The sequence below is a fragment of the Hylaeus anthracinus genome, unplaced genomic scaffold, assembly GCF_026225885.1.
Source record: "Hylaeus anthracinus isolate JK02 unplaced genomic scaffold, UHH_iyHylAnth1.0_haploid 11989, whole genome shotgun sequence".
NCBI classification, from domain to species: domain Eukaryota; kingdom Metazoa; phylum Arthropoda; class Insecta; order Hymenoptera; family Colletidae; genus Hylaeus; species Hylaeus anthracinus.
Genome location: NW_026534337.1, coordinates 402,476 through 416,890, shown reverse-complemented (window position 1 = coordinate 416,890; position 14,415 = coordinate 402,476). Strand labels below are relative to the sequence as shown.

Genomic DNA, 14,415 nt, shown 5'->3' with positions numbered 1-14,415 from the left:
TGAATCCGTGCGATTGGTTCTTAGTCTTCCAGCTTCCAAGAAAATGAAATTGATGACGTTTGATGTGAAAACTGCTTTTTTGCATGGCAAGCTGGATGAGAACATATTTATGTATCAGCCAGAAGGATTTGATGATGGCACGGGTCGTGTATGCAAACTAAATAAGAGTATTTATGGTCTTAAACAGGCACCCAAAAACTGTAACGATAATTTTACGAAATTTCTTAAATCGCTGGAATTTACCAACACAGATGACAATCCTTGTGTCTATTACAATAAGGACAAAAGCTTGATCATTGTTTTATTTATAGACGATGAACTGCTTGCAGGTACCAACGCAGTGGAGATGACTGAAATTTTAAGGCTGCTTAATAATAAATTTGAAGTAACCTATAATACTGCTCCACATGGAAAATGATCATATCTGGGAATGAAAATAATTAATAACTCGACTGGAATCTTTATCAGTCAACCTAACTATACTAAAAGAATACTTGAGAGATTTAGATTCGATGAGGCAAACGCAACTTCAACTCCAATGGAACAAGGTATGATAACGAACGAAGAACAATTTGTTAACAATAAACCATTAAGTAGGTCTGAACCTTATCGGGAGGCCGTTGGAAGTCTGCTATATTTGTCCATGATATCTCGTCCGGATATTTGCTATGCTGTTAACTACCTGAGTCGCTACAACAGCAAACCGATGACGAATCACTGGAAGATGGTTAAGCGTGTCTTTCAATATTTACAAGGAACAGCGAACTATGGAATATTTTTTGACGGAAACACAGAACTGGTCGCCTATACTGATTCTGACTATGGAGGTGACAAATACAACAGGTGCTCCAGAAGTGGTGTGCTCATCATCAGAGGAGGTTCTATTGTATGGCATATCAAGAAATAACGATATGTGGCAACTTCTACCTCAGAAACCGAGTATAGAGCAGCCGTTTCTTCCATTGACGACGTGTGCTGGATAAGACGGCTTGCAAGTGAACTGAACTTCTTAAATCTTGATGAACCTACCACATTATGTATAGATAATCGGTCAGCCATTTGTATGTTGCAAAACACTCTTGAAGGAAAAACAACGTGTGGAAAGAAGCATATTGATATTCCTAGGAAGTTCATTCAGGATCATATAGGAAAGACTGCGAAACCAAAGGGAGTTAAAAGTTCGGAACAATTAGCGAACATATTGACTAAGCCATTAGCACGTAAAATATTTTTTGATTTGCGCCGAAAAATAATTAAGGAGGAGTGCTGAAGATAATTATTTTTCTTTTGTATGATTTTGTCGGGTGATATTTCACATTCTTTTTTTTTTCTTTTTCCGGATGTCTGGTTCGTTTCCGTTTCTAGCTTTAGCAAGGAACGCGGCTGAAGTACGTGTGTGCTTGTCGTGTGTTTTGTTCGTAATCGTTAAGACTCAACAAATATGTGTTGAATCGTTTATTCCTTTTATATATATATATATATATATATATATATATATATATATTTGATTACCTTATTTTATATCATGAGCGTCAGGAGTTTTTATTTTCCTTTTTATAAACCTAGTTAAAACTTAACAGACTGGGACAGATAATTGATTATTGATTCGATAAATATCAATTACATAAATTTTGATTATTTGCATAACTCACTAAAAATAAAGAAATAGTACTAACACTCGACAATCAATGAACGTCAAACAGAAACATAATTAGTAACTTTTTACGGCTATAATCTGATAAATTTTCCAGTTAGCTATGTTAAACCTATTAGGTGTATAGCAAGGAAACAAATGTAATGAATACAATGGTAAACGGTCATAAATAAGAAAATCTAGAAAATAAGGAGAGTAGAGCACCAGAAGAAATTTATTCCTAGTAAGGTATCAAATTGAAATAACACGATGCCAAGATCTTAAGTTAGAATTACTTAGCACGATCAGTAAATGATTTTCCCTACAAAACTGTATACTTCATTTTTTTCTACATAATTTTTTAGTTCATGACAAATATTCTTGAAAGGAACAAAACATTTTTGCTTAATCATGAACTATCAGTTTTACAATTAGCACTTGAAAAAAAAATATTGCTGTGAAATGACACACACTAGTGTTTACACTAACAGCATGCAATTCAAAATGAAAGATAATATTATTAGATACTGAATAGGAATAGATTTTCAAAAGATGTACGTATTTCAGATCGCTTATACTGCAACTGAGGACTCTTAGTCGCTTTCGAACATGCATCAAGTACAGTTCATCAGATTCTCTACTGACATTTAAGATAAAAACTTATTTATATATTATTATATTAGGTACAATAGTTTCTAATAACATCGATAAAATTACTTGTGAAATAGTATTATTTATCAATTTCAAGAAACTATAATTATATATTATATTAGTGAAAATTTTGGTAACCATCAGAGGTATTGCAAACTTTTAATTTTATAAAGAATATTTTATAAATTCAATCTCATTTTATCGTAACAACAAAATAAACAAATTATTTAAAGTTAGTGAAATACCTAACACAGGATAATAATTCAGTATTATAATAAGTATGTTTACTATATTTTATGTTAGACTTTGCGTTCCTTTTTAACTGACTTGTGAGAGATTTTATATCAATTCAATATTTTAAGTTTTGATTGTTAATTCAATATCAATGCAAATTATTGATACATCGCTTAATTTTTATTGTCCAAAGGAATTTCTAATACACATAATGTTGCAATATTTTCATTAAAACTTTTCATATTAGTATATTGAATTAACCGTTTGACTTTACTTATATTCAGCTTTTCGATTAAGGAAAGTTATTCTTCGAATATTAAACACGAATAACAGCTATGAGATTTTGAAACATTGAATTTGAGGATCTACATTGATTCAGATCCTAGGCTGTATTATCTGTCGTTTTAATCTTCGGTCAATCAAAATATAGCTGTTATTTTTTCTTTTCGAATAGTTTTGAGTTTTGTTTAGTCGTGTTACTGTTATTACTGTTTTTAATTGCTATCATTGTTAAAGCGTTTCTAATTCTTTTAACAAAGGATTCTAATCTACAATGACAAGGTTTAGAAGATTATTTAAAATTCATACTCGATGAACAAATTCTCATTCTTATTTTATTTCTTATTTTATTCCTCCTACCGCCGAAGAAGTATTCCTTTCTTTTACCTTGATATTAGAGAAAGAATGAAAGAATCACAAATATTGTAATATTTCCGATTGAAATTTCGTGCCTAAAACGATACTTGAAGTCTCTACTTTAGGCTCTACTTTATGGCTACCTCTTTTAAGCTGGCAAGACCAAATCAACAGAATCATATCGGACTTAGTGGAATATTTAGTACTTATTTTGTACAAATTTGTACCACCAACAATAATTTTGTACCTCATACCGTTTTCGAAAAAATCGTGTTGTTGCTAGCTTAATATTAAACTAGCAGGACCACACGTCAAAATTAATAAAAATGAAAAAATTAAAGTGGATACATTTAGTGCTGAATTTGTACTAATTTGTACCACCAAAAGAATTTTTGTATCTGTTACCATTTACGAAAAAATCGTGGTGCTTTTAGCTTAATATTAATATTACGATTTTTCTTGAAAACGGTAACAGGTACAAAATTTTTTTTGGTGGTATAAATTAGTACAAATTCAGTACTAAATATATTCGCTTTGATTTTTTCATTTTTATTAATTTTGACGTGTGGCCCTGCTAGCTTAATATTAAGCTAGCAATGCCACGATTTTTTCGAAAACGGCACGAGGTACAAATTTATTGTTGGTGATACAAATTAGTAAAAAATAAGTACTAAATATTCCACTAAGTCCGATATGATTCTGCTGATTTGGTCCGGCCACCTTAAGAGAGGTTTTATGGCTTTAATTCCTAACGTGCACAACGCAGTAAAGCTTGAATCGCGGTTTACCTGGCGCCGAGAAAATGCTGAACGGTCTTGAGTAACTTTCGGGGTGTTTCGAGGCGAGGAAAGAATAGTATAGTTCAGCAATAAAATAGAGAGAAGAAAGGAGGTAGAGGCGATTCACCTCTCGTGGTGGAAAGAAAGAAAGAGAGACAGAGACAGACGCGAGGAGTAGCCGCAACCTGTACCGCTTGGAACACTCCAGTCACCGATCGGGTGTTCAAGCGTTCGGTCATATGAGATATCAGTAGCTACTCGTCGTGATTTTTTGCTTATCCGTGAAGTTTATTCGATCGCGATCGACAGGTGCAACCGAGAGCGTAACGCAGTGCGTGACATTCGATCAATAGAATGACTCTTCGCGGGTCATACGATGAACAAAGAAACCACCAACGAGCAACGTCCACCTGGTACGTTCATTCGCGATCTTTCTGTGATCCTGTAGTGCTGGTTCACCAACAAATTTACCGTCAAACCTAGATCTAACATTCCGAAGATAATTGTGCTACAATTGTTTCAAAAAATTTATTCGCAAGAAGATCGAAATAGGAATATCCGAGAAAAAAGAGATATTATCTTTTTTTTTATGTGATCTTTATTATTCTTTGCTGAATTTAAACAATTATCTCATAACAGACTATGCAAAACGTTGAAACATGTACATAGGTAGCAACTTTGTAATTAATATAATGACATTTTAGCTTTCTGAAGGAAATGGAACAAGACGTGTCTATACAGGAGACAATTTGGATTGTGTTTAATTAATTTCGTACACATTGGAAAACAATTTGTATTAAATTTTGCGAAAGTGAAATGGTATATTTTCATGTAACTGAGAATTGTTATTGTATGCAATTCATTTTTGTACATATTGGGAAGCAACTTTCTGTTTAGTAGGAAATTTTATACAATACATTTTTTGGGTTTCTCATTTGTCTTGGGGAAATGGGACGCAGGATATTTGAACATTTTTCATGTTTTTATGAGGCAAACATACATTCTGAAATGGACAAATAGAAATTTTTCAAAATACGTTTTTCTAGCTTTGGTGTTACTAAGTAAGCCCTAGAATATAAAAAATTCAAAGAAAAACAAAACTACAAAAATATCCCATGCGCTTATTATGCGGGATAATAGACAATATACTTTCGCCTTCTGATTTAGGTTTTCTTCGGTAGTGTAAATGTTCTAAGTATCGACATACTTTTTACAAATCGTTACTTTAATAGACAAATGAATGCTCTAAGTAAATACAATAATTTATGGTTTACGAACATTGTTTTTGCGTATTTTTTGTATCAAAGTAATAGCTTATTTTACATCTATATTCTAAAAGAGAAATTCACCAATACCCGTATGCTAGGCTATATGTGTCAATTCATTGTAAAATCAATGTACCAAAATTTAACAGTATAATGGAAAATATGGTAATTGATTCTTAACATTTATTTATAAAAATTATCTGTAATTCTTTGAAAGTTTCTTCACTACGATAATTATATTGAATTCACATTTGGACTTATATTGCAAATGCTATTCTTGCCTTTTTATTTGAAATTTTGTAGCATTTTCATGTCTAATATAACGGTTACAGTGTTGCCAGTATCGATTTTGAAGTATAGAGTTTATTGAAGTTCAAAAGAAAAATTTTGTTACGGAACTTTTACTATTACTTTTATATATTAATAAAATATATTGAAAATGTCGTTCATTAGATTTGTGTCAAAAAGTATGACAATCATATAAAAATAAAGCTCGCCAAATAAAAGTAGATTGTGAATTATAGAAAATAAAACATAAACTTTTACGTAGTAACAATATGGTTATTTTATATAACCATATTTTATATAACCATTGGAATGTAGAATATTTGAAAGGACTTTTACCTACTAAAGTTATGGCAAATTAAATGTTTGCATGTTTGCTTTGTATGTTTTATAAGATTTACAATAAACTAAACAAATTTCAACCTAAAAATATCTCCTTAACGACGATACGTATTCAATATAATTTTTAATTCTGCTTCTTTTGGATACATTAAAGTTTTATAAATGTTAAATGTTAATTCATGCCATAAATTCTCTGTGCACCTAAAATTTGAAAATGATACAACTTCTATTGCTTAATGTGCAATCTGTATATTCGATTTGTTGACTTAATAAGAAAAGTACTATCTTAAATCCATATAGCGGCAGGAATATCTAACAAACTTCATAAACTTCATAACTTCAAAATTCATAAGAACTTTCATAAATACATTTTCATTCATTGTGTTTAAAACTAGATCTCCCAAATAAAAACTAGGACTCCGACTCCAAATGTTCTAGACCTTCGATTTTTTTATTTCAATTCTTCGTTAACCTTTCGTCAGACAATATTGTTGGTAATGGTATTATTGCATCTTTAAAATAGTTAAGTTTGTGTCCCTTTTTTGTAAATCTCTAAAAATGTAAATATTATAAACTAATGATTGTTGCTTCGCTTATAATAATGTTAGTAATAATAATATCTATATATATAATAATATGCACCTCTTATCATCAGCAATAATCGCGATATTTCACCCTTATTCTTTTTTTTCTCTGAAATGAACTCCTTTGCAAAATTTATTCTCTTTTCTTCCATAAGGAAGGAGTATTAATTACTTCATTCGTGTACAACTTTTTTGACCATTACGTTTATTAGACTCACATTCCTTAAGTACTCAACAAATCGCTTGTGGATTTACTCATTCTCTGTATTTATGAAAAAGTTCTGATGTTAATTGTAAAGCACTTAATCGTGTAGCTTGCATACATCTGCTTCCTATTATAGTCGCTGGAAGGGATCTTGTGAGATCGTAAACCGAAACAGTAGTTATTGCTTTATTGGCCCAGGTATCTGATCCGTAGGACGACAGGGGTGTCGCGGCTCTAAAGTATTCATGCTCACGTTACACCTCGGGGCCCCAAGACTTGATGTTTGCTACGCGGGTTTTTCCAAATTGGAAAACTCTTGACGATGATTGGTTAACTAAATTCCTACCTACCACAGTATTTTCAATAAGTCGGCCAACAGAATTATGTGTGAACATACATAAGAAGAAAAAAGTTATTGAAATATGAACATCCTAATTCTGATACTATACGGCCCTGAACGAAAAGTCTAGCTCTGTCCTTATCTAAAAAGGTGTCAGATACTATTTGCGGTCGACTTAAGTTGTAAAGATCGATGTCCGACCGACTTTACAACCTCACAAGATCCCTTCCACCGACTATACTTAAACAATATAGCATTTATTATTTAAAATAGTATATATAATACTGTTACAGCCACGATAACAGTATTATCTATTGTACATACGCCGTGAGTCGTCGTTGCGAGTTTTTTCGCGCTTCATCGCGATTCTTCACCAGCTTACACGGTTATTCTTTTCCGGTCAGAAATTTACCGTACGCGTTAGTTTCGTCTACCGTGAAATATTCAGCATGGAGCGACGCAGTTAAGTCTACGATGTTTTCTATATTTTCATAAATCAGATAAATGACCCCATTTCCGAAGATAGAAGAATATACATTTAAATTGAAGGATAATACTACAGTCTTCAACAAGTTATTATTTAATTTGTTAGACGCGCAAGAAAGTTCCGAGTTGTGGATTTCGTACAACCGAAACTATTATTAAATTTTATTTTATTTTATCGTTTTTTTATGGTTGTAAGGCGTCGACATTCGGTTGATTAAAATATTATACAACTTGGCATTTGGTAAATAAACTCTTTAGTTTCTCATCCAACTTTTCATTCCACTGCTTCCCTGCTTGCTTTAGGCCATAGAAGGCCTTATTCAAATGAGAAACAGGACGATTTCGAGATTTTATTTCTTTTAAGATATCTTTTGCCTTTTTCTGTATCTCTTTCTCTTCCTTTGAATCCATTGCTATTTCAACTAGACTTTTCTCTAATTCATTAAGCATATCCAAGCGGACTCCCATTTGTTTTACTGTACGAATAAAGATCGTGCATGATACAAGCTCTCAGAACAAGTTTGAACCGTTATAGTGTGTGTTGTTTTATGCTATATATAGTGTGTTCGTGTGTGTAAATGCATGATCTTTATTTGCAAATATCTCGGAAACTAAAGCCGAGCGACGGTAACATATATAGGGAAAAGTTGTTCAGAATGATGACATTGACAACATATATCAAGGTCATCGAAATCGGTGAGGAGGGCATATTTCTAAATAATTACCCAAACATTATATATAGATCACTTAGTTCCTTCTATTATACAGTCTGTCAGGTCGCAGTATATTTTAACTGGCCAATTTCAATATACCTGTCAAACTTGATCGTATTTCCTGTAATACTTGCACGATTCTTCTGGTGGTATTTTAATAATTACTACCAGATATCCTTCACTGAGATAAAATACGAGAATTTTACAGCGGCAGCTCCTATTTTTGGAGATCACCAAAATACTGTTGCTTCGTTAGGAAATTATTTGCTTCATGAAACAAGCAATTCATCCCTTCGTTTCCTCTTATTGAATGACTGTAGTTGCTTAGATCAATCAAAGACTGTGAAAACAGAAAACCCACAAGAATTTACAATGATAGTACATATACATATACTTTAAGCGCACAAAACTACTTATCAAATAATGGTAAATACTAGCTACTTTTAATTGCAGGATTGTTTCTATAGACCAACGTGATAATATGATCCTCCAGCTAATACACTATTTCAGCAGTTTTCTTAGGTGTTTTCAAAAGCACCTGCATCATCACTTGAACTGTCACAGTTTAATGATTAAATTGCATTTCCCCTTGTTCTTCAATATCAATAGAATCTTCATCGACTGTGGTTACTTCTCATGTGTTATGTCCTTCTTCATTATTATTGTCACTAAAGTTTAATAAATATTTGAAGTGCTATTGATTATTACTAATAAGAGATGATGTTGAAACTGATAAATGATTATCATTGATTTCAATTTACTTTGAGGTATAAGAAATAACACGTGTTATTATAAGAGACGATTAGCTCAGAAAGAAACGAAAAAAGATTATTTGTTATGGATCAATTTCAACATTAATATAGATGGTTTACCAATATTCAAATCATCGCCAAGTGTTTTCTGGCCAATATGATATTTCAAAACAAGTGCATGTAATTGGGATATTTTAAGATCAAAAGAAACCAAACAATGCCAATGAATATTTACAACCATTTATGAAAGAATTAATACCATTAGTACGCTAATTTTTTTTATCCATCTAATTGCTATAAGATAAAAATTAAAAATTATTTATGATATAACCTACAAAAGTAACACAATACGGATTAATGTTTTACAATTTCAACCGTGTGCAAATTTAATCATTATAATAAAATATAAAAAACTTACTTTCGACTAACTAAATCATTTTTCACCTATCTAACCAACACTTTATTCAATAAATTGCTGCATAATAACAAAAACATGCTCGACTTTCATGGCGCCAGCTAGTAAATATGATACGCATTATATCTTGTCCAATATGTATCAACTGCATGTTTGATACATATAAATATTTATATAATATGTGCAGTATATTTGCTATGTATTATATATTGTAGTGGCTGACGGGAAAATAAGTAAGACTCATGTGCTTTTTAAGACTTTTTAATGGAACGATCGCGTCTGTACTCCGTGGCTTCTCTTACTAGACTAGCTTATAGACTCATCATTCGTTCCCCCAATCATCGCAGACATTCTTCCTTCATTCTCACAACGCTTGCACTCTGTTTAAATAAATGCATTCACCCAAAGGAACATTCGACCCAATCATATAAACATCCGCTCGACGTTCGAACCAATAATCTAAACATTCACTCAACGCTTGTCACGCAACGCGCACCTCCATTCACTCTTCCAGACGTAACATTTAAAACTAAACATAATTATTATAAATATAAGCCGGAAACGTGGCGTCAGCTCGTCGCCGATGCCGCCACATATATATTATATATACGGGGTGTCCCAAAAATGTTGTAACACCTTGAAAGGGGAGATTCGGGAGGCGATTTGAAACAACTTTTTCGCTAAGGAAAAAGTTGTCCGAGGCTTCGTTGAGGAGATATTAACGGAAAACACTGACCAATCAGAGTGCGCGTATACCGTTCGAGCGGCCGTGGTAGCGAAGGCTGCGAGTTAAGCGGCCGCGTCAATGTCCTTCAATGCACGTCGAGTCACTTGTTCGCGTACGAGCGCGGTCGCTTAGCTCGTAGCCTTCGCTATCGCGGCCGCTCCAACGGTATACGCACGCTTTGATTGGTCGGGGTTTTCTGTTAATATCTCCTTAACGAAGCCCCATCCGACATTTTTACAAAGGAAAAAGTTGTTTCAAATCACCTCCCGAACCACCCCTTTCAAGGTGTTACAACATTTTTGGGACACCCTGTATATATATCCCCTTACATAATACTAAACATATTCCATTATTTACGTATTTAACACGTTACATTTCATACGTGATAAAGTGTAATGTAAATCCAACATTATTACGTATATAATATATATTTGCAACAAAAGGCGCCGTATGGGTATATAAATAAAATTTTAGCTATTTATTGTGTACAAAAATCTAGCGATCAAGATCAGAACAAGTAATAATATCGTGGCTCAGAATTGGACACACAAAAATCACCCATTCGTACCGATTGTCAAAGGAACTAGTACCCACATGTACTGATTGTAACACAATAATCTCAGTCGAACACATTTTGCTCCATTGTTCTAAATACAGAAGATACCGCGAACTAAACAAAATTAGACTGACATTAAGAGAAAACTTCGAACCAGCTAACTTAGACAATCTCATTAAATTTCTAAAGAATAGTAACTTAATAAACAAAATGTAATAGTATTCAGTGTAATCGCTAATAACCTAAGATGTTGATGCGACGTTAAATCTTTAATAAAAAAAAAAATCTAGCGATTAAAACGCATGAAAATCACAAATCACCATGTATTCAATTTTTATTCTTTTTATTATCATCTAAAGACAGATCAAATATTTAGGTTTATTAAATTTAATTAACTTTCACCTCCTACCTATATACATTAGGTGAAATCTAATTTGTAATTGTCTAACTTGCAAAAGTAAGTCACATGATGGAACTAATTGTATTGTATCTTCTGCCAATATCCAGATAGCAAAGGGACGTCTTATGTACGTCCATAAGACGTCCGGTACTGGACGTTTGGGACGTCCATAAGCCGTCCGGTACTGGACGTTTGGGACGTCCATAAGCCGTCCGGTACTGGACGTTCGGGACGTCCAGATAACGTCCAAACGTCCCCTGAACGTCCTGTGAACGTCCCAGTTACATCGTAGGATGTCCCTGGGACGTCCGATGTGGACATTCCCAGAACGTTCTGTGTACGTTCTCTGTACGTCCCTGGGACATTCGGTGTGGACATTCCTAAAACATTTTCCGAACAATCGAAATGAACGTTAAAATGAAATTTATGTTTAGAAGATGTGTGTATTGAATATTTGGACAATGTTGAATAAATTTTGAAAATTGAGATTTAAAAAAAAATGAAATTTTAATTTTATATATTTTCTTTTATTTGTTGGTAGATTTTAGTTAACTGTATTTATTTCTTGTAACTGGATTCCATGAAAACGACGAACAAATCTTTCAATTTTAATTTACCTCTGGCGGGATTCGAACTCACGATTTTTGACCTACAACCCAACCTGCTTCCTTTTTTTTTTGAAAACATACATTTATTGCGCCTGAACAATTATAAATATATATACAAATGATATAATAAACCTAAACGTACAAATGGTTAAATTAAATATATACAAACTAGACTAATGGCTCAGCGCAGAGCACGCGTAGTCTTAACCCTAGATCTATGAGTTACTGCACTGAATGCTACGTCAATATTACATAAAGAAGAATTTCTTAAATATAGTTGGGTTGGGATTATGTATAGAAAACGGCACGAGGAAAAAACTATACATACGTTGAAATTGGAAGGAAGGGATACCGACCACTATACTACCGAGGAGGCCGCAATAGTTATTAATAAGCAAATAAGACAGTAGATACTGTCTGTGTCAATATGAATTATTAATTTAATTATTACTATCTAACTTAATTGTAACTACGGAGTAGCTGATGTTGTTAAAGCTACTTAAATTTAAACGTTGCGTGTTACATTGTGTGTTGTGTGTGTATAATACATAGGTGTGACTGGTGTGATCTGGTTATGTTTGACTGAACTGTAACCACTAGTACTTGTCTGTGTTGTGTCTGTGTTTGTCGTTCAAGTCTATCGTCGATAGTCTGTAGTTGAAACGTATGCCGGGGTCGTCAAATTGTGTATTTACGTCGTATAAGAGTTTTTTGTCATAGGTTTTTCGGTTAATATGATATATGATTGGAATGTTGCCGTTGTTTTGAATGTATCCTGCGCTATCTAGATATAGAAATGATTCCGGTGGTGTGTATCCTGTCAGTCGCGTCTTGTCATGATATAGCGTATTCGGATATGTTGGACCGTAAATTAGACTATTGAGTTTAATTCTACGCGCGTTGAACCAGTGATTTCGGATTAATTTGAGCACGAACAAATCTAATCTAATAATTTTCGCGTTTTTGTACAGTTTGTAATTGCTGATCATTTTGGTGTAATTAGACTTCGGTGTTCTATATGTCCCTAGGCAAGCTCTGAGGCATTTTCTCTCGAAAAGTCTTAGCTTTTCCATGGTACTCGCGCTGACGTTAAACCAAATGGGCCAACCATAGGTTAAGATGGGCCGAATTAAAGATTTATAGCAAACGACCTTGACGGATTTGTCAAGATCCTTTGAGTAAAAGAGGCGTTTATGAGAGAAGAATGCCTTCTGAGCTTTGTCTATCTGTATTTGTACGTGTTGGTTGTAGTTCAGTTTAAAGTCCAAATGTATGCCTAAATAGCGAACGATGTCTTTATGGGGTAACTTGCAGTTGCGGTCATTGCTGTCGTGTAAGTGAAATTTCGTACCGTGTCTGCGTACGTCTGAGTTCGCGTCAGAGATTTTAGAGATGTACGGTCTAAAGAGAATAGTTTCGCATTTATTGATGTTAATTTTTAATTTCCATGTGTGAAAGTAATTTTGAATTTTCCCAAAGGTGTTCTGTAGTTCGAGCTGTATGACCGCAGGTTTATTGTGACGCGAGTAAATCAAGAGGTCGTCCGCGAATACTATTGCTGATTTGACGTTGTCGCTATTCAGGTCATACATTACCGGACAAGCAAACCGGAACGATTTTTCAAATGCTCATAACTATGAGAGTTTTCAACCGATTTCGGTGAAACTTTGTGAGGAATAGTCTTCAAGTGTCTTCTCGGTATGTGCAAAGTTGCATTGGCGAGGGTTGATGTGAAATGGTTAATTCACCCCCCCCCCCCCTAAAGGGGAGGGTGTAAAAAAACGCCTCTTTGAAACAAGCCAGGGATAACGAAAGGGGTTGAAAAATTCAGAAAAACCTTTGGTGTGACTCTCCTTGATGCCCTCTACAAAATGCACCCCTTGAAATCCCTCTCGGACAAACCCACCCCCCACAATCTTCCACCCCCTCTAAAATCCACAATTTTTGGACGACGGTCTCGATTTTGGGCTCAATGCATTCCCTGGAATCTCCTGATCCAGGAAATGCCAACGCCCACGCCGTGCGCCCCATAGGCACCGCTTAGAGGGATGGAACAGTTCGCCACTTTTCAACACCCTTCGTAAGGGAGCACTTCCGCACCTCGAAGGGTGATGAAATTCACCATGTTTATTCTCGGTACGTTAAGGATCAATGTCATTTAAAGCTCGTTTCGAAAACTGCCCCTGGAGCTGAACAGGGTGGTCCAGAGTTAAGGGTGGTCCACCCACAGGTGTAGGGGTTGGAACACATGTGATACGGTCCAAGGCATTAGAGTGACACAGTTTTGATGTCTTTCCCGCGTGAATGGGAATAAAATTCGAAAATGTCGTTTTTTTGGGAAAACCCACCCCAAAATTCAGGCCCATCTGCAGGGTGAATGAGTAACCCCACGTCAACGCCGTTCACGGTATCGGATGCGCGAATGCTTTATTAACAGGTCCCCAAAAATTCAGATTTTCTCAATCACGCTTTCGTTGTCAAATCGGCGCAGATTTGAAAGACTAGTAAGAGGGCCGGACGGAGTCGGCATGTAGAAGCGTCTGGCGGGTAGGCAATCTGCCATTCTCCCGCTTTCCCTGCTTAGGAGTTTCTCACACGATTTTACCGCGCTCGTTTCGTGGCTTTCGCGGTCGATAATCGATCTACCGCTTGGCCAGTAGAAGCGCTTTTTTTACACCCTCCTCTTTAGGGGGTTGAATTAACCCCTTCACATCAACCCTCGCCAATGCAACTTTGCACACACCCAGAAGACACTTGAAGACTATTCCTCACGAAGTTTCATCGAAATCGGTTGAAAACTCTCA

At 34.7% G+C, this 14,415-nt stretch overlaps 1 protein-coding gene and 1 long non-coding RNA gene across 3 annotated transcripts in view; one reads left to right on the top strand and one right to left on the bottom strand.

Moving 5' to 3' along the window:
* LOC128888008 (uncharacterized) overlaps positions 1-14,415 on the top strand; it is a 365,762-nt gene that overhangs the window by 218,434 nt on the left and 132,913 nt on the right. The window lies entirely within an intron of this gene.
* Positions 8,574-9,869, bottom strand: LOC128888123 (uncharacterized). The gene is made up of 3 exons (XR_008460174.1): positions 9,324-9,869; positions 9,026-9,199; positions 8,574-8,821 (listed from the first exon to the last, which is right to left on the bottom strand). It is a non-coding gene; the product is annotated as an uncharacterized LOC128888123 (long non-coding RNA).